Genomic DNA, 16,118 nt, shown 5'->3' on the forward strand with positions numbered 1-16,118 from the left:
TGTAATATACGCCAGCATGTGCCATCAATGCCCCTCTGCCAAGTACGTTGGTCACTACACAAAAGAATAAATGGACACAAATCAGACATAAAAAATGGTAACCTCCATAAGCCAGTAGGAGAGCACTTCAATCTCCCAGGACACTCTGTAGCTGACTTGAAAATTGCCAAACTTCAACAAAAAAAACTTCAAAAACAGACTTCAGGGAGAAACTGCAGAGCTGGAACTCATCTGCAAACTTGACACAATCAGACTGGGTCTGAATAGGGACTTGGAATGGTTATCTCATTACAAGAAGTAATCGTCACTGTTCACACATTATCACCCTCTAATCAACGGTTGTGAATAGGCCTCATCTATTCTAACTGAATTGACTTTGTTAGCACTTGCCCTCCCCAGTGTTGTTTCTTACCCTTGGATGTACTTCCTATCTGTATATAAGTATATATGTACTTCCTATCTGTGATTGTCACTTCATCCATCTGAGGAAGTTGGTTGCAGCCCACAAAAGCTTATGCCCACAGAAATGTGTTAGTCTTTAAGGTGCTACAGGACTCTCCTTGTTTTTGTTGTATACAGACTAACACGGCTACCCCTCTGGAATAGATTCAATTAACTTTCTGAAAAGATGGAGTGAAATGAAATAGTATAAGGCCCTGATCCTGCATTGGGGTTTGCAGGGAGCCCCATTGAAGTCAGTGGGGCTCTGTGTGGGCACTGGGGTCTGATCTCATAGAGTCAATTGCAGGACTGAAACCCAAACTTGTGTCTCATATTTAGAGCACAGGACTGGGCAGGAAGGACTGGTGGTTTCTATTGCCAGTATGACCTTGGGCAAGTCACAACCTCTATGTCTCAATTTATGCAGCTATAAAATGGGGATATTTACCTACCTCACAGAGGTGTTGTTGATAATATTTAGCTCTCCCAAAGCATTTTAAATCCTCTGAGCTCTGGATTATATACTAACTAACTAATGCAGCGAGGCTTCATAACTTTGGAAAGTACTTTGAGATCCCAAAACGGACAGGCTTGTAGTGCCAGGTATTATTTGACAAAGGAATCCTTGGAAGGACAGGGGAACCCTGAAATATTTTGCCCTTGTTCTAAATTATTTTAACACCTGTATAAAAAAGGTGTCACAACTTAGCCCCTCCGCTAAGGAAACCGAGGTCTCACCTCTCCCAAGCTAGGACATTCAGCATGTAGCGGTCTAGTAGCAACACCTACAACTGAAACCTCAGTCCTATTATGGAAGGTTGGTTCCCTTAAAAGTATATGGCGGGGGGCGTGATTCTTTCTCCACCCAATGCCTAGAAGCGTGGGTGACGTTCGGGAAGGGCGGGAGGAAGAAAGCGTGGGGGGAACTGCACCCAGTACCTCCCTCCCCCTTCGGAAAGAGCGTGGGTGTGTTGTTGCTGGAGGAGGGGAAGGGGAGTAGCCAGGCGGTTTCACCTCTATGGCTCCGCCCCAGAAAGGGCTAGACCCTGCTTCTTGTTGGGGGGACGGCTAGCCGGGGGTAGAAGTGGAAAAAGCGAAGCGCTCCAACCCAGCTTGCGCCGAAGGAGCGGCAGAGGAAGGAAGCCAAGCAGCTGGGGGCGGGGGGAGATACTAGGAGCATTTCTCCCTAGCCCGGGGCCAGTGTAGCTTCCTTCGCCAGGGACTCTGCTTCTCTCCTCCCCCTTGACGGCGCCCGGCCTCCGGCTCCCTCTCTCCCTCCCTCCCTCCCGCGGCAGGAAGGGGAAGGGGACGGGACGGAAGGGACGGGGAGGCAGAAGAAAGGGGAAGAGGTTCGAGCGAGGCAGGGTAGGGCGGGTCTCGGGAGGAGCAGTCCCAGGGGGAGGCGGAGAGACGCACAAGATGGCTCCTGCTGCAGAGGCAGCAGCAGCAGCAGCCGGTCGTGGAGAGGCGGCGGCTGGGCGGCTGCTGCTGCTGCCGGAGGCGGTGGTGGGTGCTGCGGCCACCCCTGTGTCCCGGAGCTGAGAGGAGCTGCTGCTGGGAGCCCAACCGTGCGGTGAGTGCGGCCCCCGGGACGCGTGCGGGGCTTGGCTGTGGGGAACAATGGGGCGGAGGCGGCCTCTCCGGCCTGGCGCTGTGGGGGCTGGCCCTGCTTTACAGGGGGCTTTGAGTGTGCTGCGGGGTTACTGCAGGGAGCTTTAGCCTGTGTCCCAGCCTCCTTCTCTAGGCCTCAGGCTTCGGCCGGGCTCCATTTCCGAGTTGCCCTGTGTTGGAGGAGACCACGGGGGCTGGTTCTATAAAGCTGGGGGCCGAGTAGGAAACATTTCCTTTGCCTTGAGGGCGGGGTGGCAGTTCGCGTGGCTCTTGGCTATGGGGAGCTGGGGTTTGCCTCCTCGTGTCACTCTGGGAGGGGACTCTTTGGGGTTGGGGGAGAGACTGAAGTATGAGAGAAAATACATTCCCCACCCCCAGTTATAAAGGTATGTAGCAGTGCTTTACAGAACAAATCGAGGGAAAGTTGGGGTCCCTGCCCTCAAAGGGGTGCAGCCCCCACCGTGGATTTACAGAGCTGATGTGACACACATTGGATGCTTTGTTTAAAACATATATATACAAATGTCTGTCTGTCTGTCTGTCTGTCTCTCCCCTTAAGTCAGCCTGCAGCTGTTTTGGGTGCCTATCAAAGTTATAGGGACATTCAGGGTGAGTTGGCCAGTGATTTCTGTGTGTGCGCCTGGAAACAGGGACACTTGAGAAATGTAAAAAGACAAAACAAACTTGAAATTGTTTTTGTCTCTGGTATTACTTTAGACACATTGTTAAAAGATGGGGCAAGGATTTCCTGCCAGGAAATGGAGCACTGACTAGCTACCCTTGAATGTGTTTTGAAGGGGTAGGAATGCCCAGAAATGATGTTTTGTCAGAGGCCATATTAAGTGAGATCTGTGCCATTTTAAGAGCCCACAAATAGGGAAACTGACATTTTTTGTAGAAACTGATATTTCATTAGATTTTCTCCTGAGCAGCTTTTTTGAAACTTATGAATTGCTTGTCAGTTATGGAAAAAAATGTATTGTGATATTTTATCAATTAGTAAGGAGCTTTTACTGTAATTTTGGTAAATTGAAAGTGGCCAAACTATTAAATTGCAAAACTGAGTTTGTTAAAACAGCTAGTTCACCCCTAACAGTAGCAATGCTACTTATTCACCTAATTCTTTTAGTGACATATTACCCTTTGATCACTCTATTGTAAGATGACAATTGGACTATTTCTATATTTATTCTATAATGATGTCTACTAGCCATGGTATATGGAAGGATGCTACCTTTACCATTAGATTTCTCTCTCTTCAGGAATTTATAAATCTTGTTTTAGGCCCTCCTGACAATTCCTAAGCATGTGGATAGCTACTTTTGTTAATAGTCTCAATGAAGTCAATGAGGCTACGTCTTCACTGACAGCGGCACATTCACCACCGTCAGATCGATTTCTCTGGATCATCTGAGCGGTCAGTGAAGACCTGCTCAGTTGATCCAGAAATCGATGTATTAAGACCACCTTCTCAAGTGCCGCAGTGCAGTGAAGACGGTGCGCAGAAGAGAAACAGAGAAGTCGACAGGAGTTACGCAAGTCAACTGCCATGGAGGTAAGTGTAGACAAGCCCTGAGACTACACGCATGAGTAAAGTTATTCACATGCTTGAGTACTGGCAGGACTGAGGTCCGTATCTTTATCAGTCAGTGAAGTAAGCATAGAAATTGCCAAACCATAAATGCAGTGGTTCATGTCTACCATTTATGTGAATATATAGTTTCTATTAAAGCTAATAAGACCTGGGTGCATCAAAGGGAGATGATCCTTCCTTTCCTGAAATTGTTTCAGCCTATTATTCTTGGGACAAATGCTTTGGCAGGTTAATTTGAGGGACATTTGCGCTGATGCTACATGAGTTCTATTTGTTTGTTTGGACATATGACTCTGATTTCCATGGCTGTAAGTAAAACACGTTGAGCAGCATCGAAATTCATGGGAGTGAGGAGGAGATTGCTTGTTCTTTGTAAAACAAACTTAATTTAAAACAGATACACTAGATTTTGGGTTTTAAGTTGGTCTGGGCTGGTAATGACTGCAAGGTCTGTTTTGATGTCTGTTTGTGTTTTGTGAAACTAAGGACAGGTCTACCCTTAAAACATTGCATTGGCGCAGCTGCGCTGCTGTAGTGCTTAAGGAAAGATGCCCCTATACCAACGGGCTTTCCATCTGTGTAGTTAATCCACCTCCTGGAGAGGCAGTAGCCATGTTGACAGGAGAAGTTCTGTTATCCACATAGCACTGTCCTTATGGAGTGGATGATAGGTTGGTATAACTCCATCGCTCAGTGCTGTGGATTTTTCATACTCCTGAATGACATTTATGCTGACATAGGTCTGTTGTGTAGACTTGGCCTTAATGATGACTTCAGCCCAGTTCCCAAAGGGTAAGTGTCTGCGTGACTCAACCCAGCACCAAGTTTGCTAACTGAAAGGTTTAACAGAGAGTCAAGTGCTGAAGACCTAAACTATTTAAATATGGCTCTTCAAAGCAGGTTTGAACTAATGTTGATAGGACAGTTTGCAGAAGCATGAACTCTTGTTGCCTGTGACCTACCAGTCATCTGAATGGAGGCCTTCTATCTCAAATGCTGTCAATCTGGTACTCTTCAATAGTACTGAGTTCAGGAAATAGATACACCCAACATTTTGAATGAATTGCTTTCTTTTCTTGTGTGTCTGAGTATTTGGAAAGAATCTGGAAATGGTGTCAAGGACTGAAAATTTCATCAGTCTGGGACTTGCTATATACACAAGCTTGGCAGAATTTGATTTCGATTTTTTTTTTGTAATTTTCATGATTAATATTGATTATTTTTAAAGAATTTTCTATTTTTAATAATTTAATTTTCGCTATTGCAGGACATTAAGGGGGATTAGTATTGGGGGTAGCACTGACAGCGGGGCTTTAGGAAGTTCCCTACCTGCCAATGGGCCTGAGAGACTTAGGTGCAAAGTTCAGGGGAGGCTGCGGTCCAGACTCGATGAGGAGGAAGGTGAGCTCCCAGCCACAATGGCAGTCACCCCACTGTTGAATGTCTTCTGCCTGGAGATGGTCTCTGTATTCCTGGCTGTGAATGGGCAAGCAGGGTTGAGCCAGTGGGGTTGCAGAGTACTCTGCATGGCCACCAGGCTAGTAAAACCTGATCCCTGCAGGTGCTAGCTGTGGGGGAAGGTGTGCTTGCTGACTATTACCAATAGATTTTTTTTTTTGTTGATTTGTGTGTCAGGTGGAATTGATGTTTACTGATGACTAATAATTTAAATCAAATCCTGCCAATACTATATTTGTGATACTGGACAAGTGTCCAAGAGAAGCACTGTTAGATTAACAAACTGATAGTGTTAATTATTTCATGACTCACCGTCGCTAAAAAGGAATACTGTATGCCATTAGAAAACTGGGAATTAGATTTCTGTGGTTTGTTAGCTATGCATGTTGTTGTTGTTGTTACCGTATTTCTTTTTCCACACGAATTCTAACATGATTTTAGTATCTGATAGCTAGAAAACAACTGACTGCAAACCAGTGTTTTAAATGCCTTAAGTGTAAAATGGTGATAATGATGCTTGCTTCTTTTGTAAAGCTGTTTGCTATCTATTAATGAAAAGTGCTGTATAAGAACTAGGAATTGTTTTATTTATTTATTACTTATTTGCAGTCTCTGAAAAGCTTGTAAATCCCAGCTTTCAATGGTATGAAGAAGAATAAGGTATGAAATTTTAAAACATGAGTGCTCAAAGTTAGGCTCCTAAATATGTGGCCTGACTTTTCAAAAGTGATAAGCACCCAGAAGCTCTAATGCGTGCTTTAAGCAAACTTTCTTTTAAATCTTGACCTTTCTCTAGCCATCAATGAAATCTGTTGCAACATGATTTTATGTAGCTGTGAAGTAGAAGAGGGACAAAGAAGAACATAATCAGCAATGTGGTTTCCCCAATGCCTGATGTACTGTAGCCTGCTTGAGTTTGATGGACTAGTGTTTAGAACCAGAAAAATTTTCCCATCACTGCTGTTGGACTGTTGATCATGCAAACACTTCAAAACCTGAGTGGAGATACGTATACCTGGAGAAATCTTTTTTCTCCATTTTACAAAAAATAAATCTATTTTGACTGCTGGGTACAAGTAAAATAACTATACCACATTGAAATTTAGCAAGTGATCCGAAGTCAAGGAACAATAACACTTCTCTAAAAATATATTTGATCTTCCACCCTTTCAAACTACTTTCAAGAAAAGCTTGAAAAAATAGATAGGCCTTGCAGTCTTCCTTTGGAAGTTAATGGAGACAGATGAGGGAAATGCATTCCATTTGTGGATGGAACTCCACTGAAAATTCTTTATCCCCATATGTACAAATCGAGTGGTTGTTGGTCTTTAACAGTAGAGATCAACTGGGATTCTTGAACTATCTCTTTTTGTGCCTTAACCTAAGATACACAGGATCCAAACCATAAAGACATCTATCTATTAAAGCCAATACTTTGAGATGCACCTGACGATAGACTGCAAGCTAGTATAGTCAAGGGAGCCACAGACCTAATATGCTTCCTGTGTGAAATGGCAGTAAATAAGCAGGTAGATGCGTTCTGCACTAATTGAAATTTTAGTGTAGTCCTTACGGTTAGCTCTGGAGAGCACATTATCTGGAGATGGTAAAGTGTTGAGTAACTGTTGTGGCATCCACAAATAGCTACTGATCATGCATAAGTCTTATTTAAACTGTAGACAAATATTAATATAGTCTCCTTTTGAGTTGATCCAGATATAACTCCCATTCGTGCTAGTATAGTCATGAGTATGTCTTGAGAAATATGGTAGGTGTGGTATCTTTTGCACACAATCCCATTGTTTTAATTGGGGGCCTGTGTAGTAAAACTTGAAGTGACGTCATACCTAGTTTTAAAGGAATTAATGGCTTATGTCTTCAATAGCTGTGAAATGACATAACTGAGGAGAAGTCTTAATGTCTTTAAAACTGTATGGACACCTGTTTCAACATGGTATTATAAATGCATAGTTTTTTTTCCTTTACATTGGAAAATCTAGTTCCAGTGGTCCAGGGAATAATATCTCTGTTGCAGCGTAGCAGTTACTCGCAATTTAATACCAGCTGTGACAGGAACTTGTTTTCATGCTTGATAAGTGAAGTTTCTAGACGATGACTTGTTCATTGCAGTTTTATGCTGCTGTTAAAGAGTGGCACTGGTTGCGATTTTCTATAGTTGAAGTTGTAGCACAGCATCCATAAAGTCCTCTTCTTGGTAGTTTATTCTTCAGGCTGAAATTTTCCATGCTTTGTATTTGACCAAACATGATTTTTTTTAAAATACAAATTGTTCAGCTCTTTTTGAGTGAGGGAAAAAATGAGGTAGGTGGAAAATACAAAATGAGTAATTATTGGAAAAGACAAATGTTTGTATAAGTAGTTTTGTCTGCCCCCAGCTACTTTGAAATAGAAAGCAATGCACTGGAGAGAGAAAAACATTAATTTTTCTCCTTGTTTTACTTCCTTGCACAGAGCACCTGGTAGGTGTTTGTGGGAAGGGAAGGGGTGTGGGGGCAAGGAGGAGGCAAGGGGTGAGCTGGGTGTGTTTCATAGAACAGGTTCTCTCTCTCCAGAAAATAGTTACCCTCTATTTTTTTATTAAAAAAAAAAAAAATAGAGGGTATTATTACAACTTTCAGCCTTCACTGGCAGGGCTGGCTTGTTGATTGAAACATGTTTGAAATGTTTATTAGCCTACATTTGGATGGATGGCTCCAGGACATGTTGACTTCCCTGCTACTTACTGGTTGGGCTTCTTGGAACCAGTGCAGTTTTCTAGTGTAGACAAGACTACTGTGGTTGGATATTTCTTTTAAAGTGATCAACACTGAAATAGTTTAATAAAGTTGACTTCAGATTACTATAAAACACTAACATTGTGCTTATTACTGCCATATTGTTCCTGGTGGAGCTGGACAGTGTTAGCAACACTGACAATTGCTTAATTATTCTGGTGTAGACAAGGCAGGAGAAACCCAGAGCTGCTTCTGGACTTGTGGATTCGATGCAAGAATTCAGAACTATTGCCAGCCTACTACCATGGTGGCTAGTATCCAATTTCTAATTAAAATCTTATTTAAACTTTGCTGTACATAAGGTGGGGCCAAGGTTCAATCTAGATCTCACCTTAAACAAACTTAAAAAAACCCAACAACCCTAATAAGTGGACTTTCAGAGAGTACCTTATCTTTCATTCTATCTGAGATTGAGGAGTTAGAAGAGGTTCAGCAAGGTCCAGATGGTGCATATCCATGACATCCAAAGGAGCAAAAGTATGAAGTGGCTGAACTGCTAGCAAAAATATGAAATCTCATTAAAAAAGCTACTATATCGGAGCATTGGAGGGTAATATGTCGTACTGTATATTTCTCTTAAATGTCTGGGGTGATCAAGGGAATTAAAAACACTAAACCTTACTTCTGTACTTGATAAATTGATTGAAGTGATAATTAAAACCAAAATAAAACCCCTGGAAGATAATCATATGGTGATATACTGTCTAACCAGCACAGTTTCTGCAATGGAAAGTCCTCTCACTAAACTCTTAATCTTCTTTGAAAATGTCAACAAAGTAGTGGATACAGCAGAACCGGTTGTCATCACTTATTTAGACTTTCAAAAAGGCTTTAACAAAGTCCCTCACAAGAGGGTCCTAAAAAAAAACCCCTAAATCATGGCTTGAGAGACAAAGTAGTATTATCCAGATTATTGATCCAGAAGAGAGAGGAAACAGAATAGGAATAAATGGTGGATTTTTGTCATCACAAAAAGTTAACAGGGAGTGCCTCTAGGTGTGGTGTGGTTCAAAATTAATGATCTGGGGGAGGGGTGAATAGTGAGGTACCAGAACTTGCAGACCACACACAGTTATTTAGGTTAGTCAAATCTGGGGAAAGTGAATTTGCAGCACAATAGCAGATGAAGTTCACTGTTGATAAATGCAAAGTAATGCAGATTGGAGTGCAAAGTTTGAATTACTCATACATCCTTGTTAACAGTTCAATGAAGACTTCTGCTCAATGTGCACCTACAGTCAAGCAAACAAGATGTTAGGAAGCAGAAGGAAATGGATGGAGAGTAATACAGAAAATCTGTGTTTTTATATAAATTGATATATCCTTGTCTAGAACGTTGTGTGCAATACCAATCACCCCATCACAAAAACAATTTTTCGGAAGTATATGGGGGTAAGGTGAGGTTCCAAGAAGGGCAAACCAAATTATTAAGGTCATGGACAAACTCTTCATGACCTTTATATAAATCTGTTCCAAATAGTTGTGAAAGGTGTTTCCTAATTCCCTTGAGTGACTTCCAGAAGGGATTAAGCCTCAGTTAGTTAAAGATTCAGGACTTGAATCTCAGGAGTTATTAAAAATATTATAGTACCATCTTTCATGTATATCTTCATATCTTGTGCAAGCAGAGTTCTTAGGTGTACTAGATTTTGTGGCATGTTCTTAATTCCAACTGTCAGCCTCTTTGTTCTACTGTATTGTGAAATTGGACAGTTCCATATAGGTGAGACACTCATCAAAATACCTTTTAGCTTAAGCAAAATGAACTGAGCTGGGAACTAGGAAACTGTGGGTTCCAGGTTAAAATCTTGGAAATTTTACCTGTAGGCATATCCCCTAAAGTGCATGCTACTTTTACTTCTGTGCAGTTCATGTCCTTTATTATTGAGGCAAACGTCCTACCTTAACCTTATGAGGCAGGCAAATTGTCATTCCCCTGTTTAAAAAAACAAACCGATTACACAGGCCATTGCAACAGAGCTGGGAATAGAACCAGGTCTCTAATATGCGAGATCCAGGCAGTCTCAATCCTTTCCAGAATGAGTGTGCCAAATCCATGGGCCTAGCTATCCTGTCCTTAACCACTGCTTTAACTGCTAGACCGTGTTCTTCCAGAGTCCAGAATAAAAATTAGGAGTACTGATCCCTAGTATTCTACATCTGTTTGGCTAATTCTTGTGTAACTCTCTGGTAAAGTGTGTTGCGGTTTCCTCTCGTCACCATTTCATATACAGAACAAGAGTCAATCTTGTAGCTCAGGTTATAGAAGTCTGTGCTAGGAATCTCAGTGTCCTGGCTTCAAACCTTGCTGCTGATCCGTGTGCTCTTTTTAAAAAAAAAAAAAAAAAAAAAAAAAAAAAAAAACAAGCCCCAAAAGCACCCCCAAAAAACTCAACTTGTTTAATTAATACAGTTGAAGCATCCTTTAAAACAACTTTATAAATGGTCAGGGTTAGCAGATGTGCAACAAAATTCAAGTGTTCCAAATTTTTGTTGTTTCCACACGTTTTAGTTGCTTGTCAGACATTGGCAGGTTTGAAAATTGAGTTATAGTGGTTTGTTGCTCAGTAGAGGCTTCTAGTAAATCAGTTGGTGGAACATTGCTTCTTTGAACCTGCTTCTGAAGGCTCTTGCAAAACCTCCTCATGAACCTCGGGCAAAGATCTGGTTTTCATTTTATTTTATTTTTTTGTTTCCTCCTTGATAGCAGTTACTTCAGTTAACTTCCAACTTACTTGCTCTCCTATGTTAATTGGCAAGCCCTGTCTTCAATTTGTTCTTGGAAAGGTGGTGGTGACAGAATGGCAGGATTCTCCTGGAGGGGCTGGCCTGCAGGTTAATTACTTCTGATTTATTGTGGCAAGCAGCATTGGACTCCACCCTGAGTAAAAAAGCAATACATTTGTGTTGTGACAGAATCTTGGGAAGGAATTGCAGTGTCTAAGAACAAGGCTTAGTTGGGGGTGATGTAGGGTTTTTAAATAACTTTTTTTTTTATGAATAAATCAGACGATTTACGAGTTTGGAGCATAGTGGGATACTCCCTCAGTTTACAGTGGTACTTACTCTCACTCCAGGCTTTATCTTTTAAAAAAATAAACAATCCTACTGGAACTCCTCTAACCCTCTCCATTTTGTAGCAAACTCAAACACCCATTAGAACGAAAGCTCCATCATCTCCTCCTATCTTTACCCTGTAATATATGTACCTCACCTCCAAAAAATGGATATAGTATGACACTTGCCAGTTATTCTGCTCGTATGTTGCATTCCTTCAATCCCAATCCCATCTGGTTTGGTTGGTTTGATAGGTCTGTTTAGAGTAGAATATCTTCCAGTCAGGTCCTTTGGTGTTTATTCTTAAGAAATGAGAGGTTTCAAAGACTGACTAGTGCTAATGTCCAGAGGGCTTGATTTCTAAGTTATTCATAATTATGAAAGGCATACTGGAAATTGTGTAGCGTCTCCTTCTGTTGTTAGCTCTGTGCCCTAATGCAAGAACTAAAGGAGACTTGGTGGAATAAATAGCTAGTGAATTTAGAAAGAATAAAAGGAAATGCTACTTTATGCTATTTTTCTTGTGGAACCCTCTCCCATGAGGGGTCACAAAGTCAAATACTATGACTTGATTTGAAGCAGATAGCTTTGATTGGTTTATACAGCACTATGAGCTTGTAATGTGTTGTATAAATGCTAAGTATTTTATGACCATTAATAACATTTATGCAAGCTAATGATAACTGTTTCAGGGTGTAAGCTGTTCTCCTTCAAGGGGTCCAGCAGGAATTTTTTCCATCCCTGGCATGTGCAACATTGCACAGTTGTTGGATGGTCCTATACTTTCCACTCAACCATTAGTACTGGCTACAGCCAGAACATGATGGATTATTGGTCTGATGTAGTGTGGCAAATCCTGCAATATGTGCTTTTAAGACTTCTAGAACAGTGGTTTGGTTTGTGAAGTGGTTATCTTGATGTGTGAAGATTCATTGTCCAGGCTACCATTACCCAGAAGATGAGGAAAAGGCATTTGGAGACTAGAAGCATCAGCAGAGGTACTAATATATTCTCATGAGCTAGTTGCTTCCACAGGTGCTGGAGCTAGGGTTGCTGGGGTTGCTTCTGCACCCCCTGGCTTGAAATAGTAACAGCAACCCAAATACATGGTTTCTGCCTTCAGCACACCCACTATAAAAATTTGTTCCAGCCCCATTCCTGTGTAGCTGGAGACTACCTCTTGTCAGGATTTTGAATGTAGAGTACATCATATACTAAAACTTGTGCTGTACTTTATGGTCACAAAAATCCATGCATCTTCTCTCTTTAGGGACAGGCAGTACATGGAAGTGTTGCAGGGAAAACATTGCTGTGAAAATTGCTTATAGATGGCAGAGTCAAGGTTGTGTGGGGGTTTGCCTTAATGCTGTATTTCCTGGTTTTCACAAGTCTGAGTTTTGCTAAAATCTCTGTTCTGGAAGGGCATGAGCTGTCACTGGGCTACCTTAAATCTGCATTAATAAAGTTTTTTGCCATTCTATACGTGTATATAAATTAGAGGATGCATGGAGGGAGAAACAGAAGGTAGATCTGCACCACTATACATCAAGAGTCAGTAAATTAAAGGGTCTTAGGGAAGCTGCAGCTTTAACTTGAGTCCAATGTTTTCCAATACTTCAGAAAGATAGAAAATAGTATTTTACTTGCTCATTTAGATTCATTCTACTCTTTCAGTGATATTGACAGAATAATAATTTGAACAGGAGTAGCATAGTGCCTTTCCTCTTCCCAACAATAACAAGTAATATAGGCTATATGTAAAAGAAGAAAAGAGTTCAAGAATTTTCAAGGCCAAATTCTGGATTTCCCCCCATATAAAACATGAGTAAGAGTGCTTGCTTAGGAGAAAATGTGGATGTTGAGGAATCAGAAATGTAATCCTTTCCATTGTCTTACCTGGGGGTTAACGGGTAGAGTACTTGAGGAAGAGATGCATTTAAAACTGGTTTATTTTGTTGTGAAACATACTTCTGTCATTTGCAATATCTTGCTTCTGTTATGGGCTAGCATGTGATGTTGATTTTTAAGCAGCTGTTCTCTGTGCTGTTTATAGCAAGATGGAATGTCTCTTTTCCAAAAACTGGGGAAAGCGCCAGGACTCAGCAAAATCATATAAGGTAAATACTATTGTTTTGGGAAAACAATATTTAGAAAACCCTGAATTTGTGTTTTGTAAATAGGCACAGGAAAGAGATTTCCACACTCAGCCTGGAGAACAGCAGTTGGTCTTTGTAGAAGAGCAGGCCTATTAATTAAGGATTCAAAATGATACATTTTTCGAGTTGTATGCATGATTGCAGAAATGTTAATGGACCACTCTACCTTGAATGGTTCTTTCGAATATGTGCTAACTACTTAAACAAGCTGTTCCACTTTGCATTTAGCTGTGATTGTCAAGAGTACCTTCTACCTTTCCCACACCTGAAGAAGAGCTCTGGGCTTGAAAGCATCCCTCTCCAGCAGAAGTTGGTCCAGTAAAAGATATTATCTCACCCACCTTCTCTCTCTCTCAATTTTGAGTGCAACTTTTTGTGTTTAACCTATATTTGTTGAGTTTTTCTAGCATAACTTCAGAGTCGGTTTTGCAAGTCAATACTTGTGTAGTTGTCTAGATCAGTGTAGGTATTTCAAGTTGACATTGTCTTGCAACTGTTCTCAAAATTGTGGCATTAGTTTGGATATTCAGTGTTGTACATATGAGCTGTATGGTATCCCTACAAATACTGGTCTGTTACAATATGGCAATTCCTTTGATCTGTCTAGTGTAGTTTACTAACCTGCATATGGTGCTGAAAATTCTAAGTCTAAAACTCCCACAATTTGTTTGAGTAATCCTTTACCATAGGAAGAGTTTCTTTGACATTGGAAGCTGGCTAGCTTTATATACTAATGTTTTTTGTTTTAAATCTTGTATTAATTTGCCAGCATCAGAAATTGATGAAAGTGGGTCAGTATCTCACCAGTTTTCCTTAGCTTCAATGATTAAACTTTCCCCATTTCTCCTGCCTTTTTTCAATGACTGAATTGACACTTCTATAGAGAGTGCTTTTAGTTTTTCCATCAAAAGGCACTGTTTCTAATGTGATACATTTTTTCTGACTCTATTGATATCTCTACCTCTATTGCTCTGTTCCGCTCCTCTTTCTTATCTCTTCTTTCTCTTGCTGTTTACCCCTCTCCTCCTACCTGATGGTCCCTCTGCTATTTTCAGTCAGTAAGATTCTAATAGCTAATGCAGGCAACAGAGATGCAATTAATAGGCAACATGCCATCACGTTGGCAGTTTAAATTTATTTCAAATTGCTCTTTTCCAATAATAAAGCCGAAATACATTGTGAATCACCCTGGTCTCCTGAGCAACTGTGGTCTCTGTTCTCTGGCTGTTGTGATCTCTTGAGTGTCGTCATAGCTTCCTCTCTGGAGAAGGTGAGAAGTTAGTGAGTATTGTTCATGGTTTCCTGGTCACTGCTTTGGCCATAGCTGTTCATCTGAAAGGTAAAATACAAAATTAGATTGGGTTGAACTTGCTTTACAGAATGGTTTGGTGGGTTAAACCAGAAGCTGCTACTCTGGCTGACCTTCCTGTGTATGATTCATTCTCCTGCTTAATAGCATAAAGATGCCTGCTGTAGAACTAATTAAAAATAAAGGAACTAGTGCACCAAAAAGTTGAGAGAGGAAGCTTTCTTGTCACTGTGGAACTTTAATGTTGATCTCACTTGCTAAACACTCAAGCTTTAGGGATTGGAATTTGGGCACTAGATCTTCAGAACAGGTTATAGACTGTAGAATAAGTTTTTGTTTTAAAAAAAGCTTTATTCAGTGAAGTGCATTATTTGAACCAGCCAATTAAAGCTTTGATCATAATAATTTTCTATCTACTGTGCTTTGATTTCTACTCCACCACACCTTGTTAACAATCCTCCATAGTTCTCATCATCTCCACAGTATAGCAGGGTTCATTAGGAATGTGGCTGCCAAACTTGACTAGATGCAAAAAGATTAACGTACTCTGTAGTATGATTCCTGTATTACCTCTTAAATATTCCATGTAATAAACTCCAATCTTGTCCACGAGACTTTTAATGTACTTAATTTTTGCACTCATATAGCACTCCTTATCTAAAGGGGTACTAAGTCATTATTCTGACTTTTTTTTAAGTAACTTTATTTTTCTGTAAGAGGCCACTCCTGTCCACAGATAGGGTATTAGTTCTGGTTTTCTCACACCATTCAGCTAATGCTTCAAATTTTGAGAACCCTTGTGACATGATGAGAGTTTATTTTTCTTTTCTCACAAAGCTATTGCCTTTTCTTGTGAAACTGCTATTATAGGTACCAATTTTGACAGCATATTTCTCCGAGAAACTGAAAGATGAGCTGCAGTGCTCAAGCTCAAGCTGCAGTGCTTGGTTCACATAGGTCTTTGAATAGTGTTATGCTCAGTAATGGCATAGCCAGAATTTGAACCACTGAGCAAGAGCTGAAAGGGTCCATATTCCACTAGGAATCTCTCAAAACCATCCAGACTTTTGAATTCTCCGCTTTTAATATAGTGGGAGACTGTGTGGTCTAGTGGTGAGAGTATGGAACTGAAAGTCGGCTCCTAAGTGTTTTCTCTCTCTGATATGTGTGACAGTGGTCAACGAATGTAGCCATCTTTCACCTCCCTTTCCCTTTTAGTAAAATGGTGATACTTGCCCACATTATGTAAATAGATTTAAGAGCAGGGATGAAAGGAGCTATTCAGATACCAAGTATTAGTGTTGTTTGTTATAAAAGTAACAAGATTGTGGGTGAAGCACTATTGAAAATGGCACTGGTGCTGGGAGAGCAATTCAGAGCCTGAAGGCATGGTAGTTCCAATTCATATGGGGGCATGCTGGATTAGTGTTTACATGAAACAGTTGTTACTCTTGGATACTGTGTTTAATTTTTAGGTTAAGTAAACAAAGCACATTAGCTTTTAGAGAGTAATTCACTTCTTACCTCCTGTATGAGTTTAGTGGAGTGGTCCCCAAACTTTTTGGGCCATGCCTCCTCGAACCTGGGCCCATGCTGCACCCCCCCTGGGGGAGCTGTGGTGGGGGTCTGGGAGCTGGGGCCTGAGTTGTAGTTGGGGTCACACTGGGGGCCAGGAATGGGGCTGGGACTGCAAGGAC

The 16,118-nt window shown here is 41.1% G+C and overlaps 1 protein-coding gene across 9 annotated transcripts in view; it reads left to right on the plus strand.

The window, feature by feature from the left end:
- Positions 1-1,416: 1,416 nt before the first annotated feature.
- RC3H1 (ring finger and CCCH-type domains 1) overlaps positions 1,417-16,118 on the plus strand; it is a 100,007-nt gene continuing 85,305 nt past the window's right edge. For all 9 annotated transcript variants that reach the window (XM_067532452.1, XM_067532451.1, XM_067532453.1 and 6 more), the window contains exon 1: positions 1,417-2,014. The gene's annotated coding sequence lies outside the window, so the exon portion shown is untranslated. The remainder of the gene's footprint in view (positions 2,015-16,118) is intronic.

The sequence above is a fragment of the Emydura macquarii genome, unplaced genomic scaffold, assembly GCF_026122565.2.
Source record: "Emydura macquarii macquarii isolate MOO-44397 ecotype Brisbane River unplaced genomic scaffold, CSIRO-AGI_Emac_v2 contig_3287, whole genome shotgun sequence".
Classification (NCBI taxonomy): domain Eukaryota; kingdom Metazoa; phylum Chordata; order Testudines; family Chelidae; genus Emydura; species Emydura macquarii.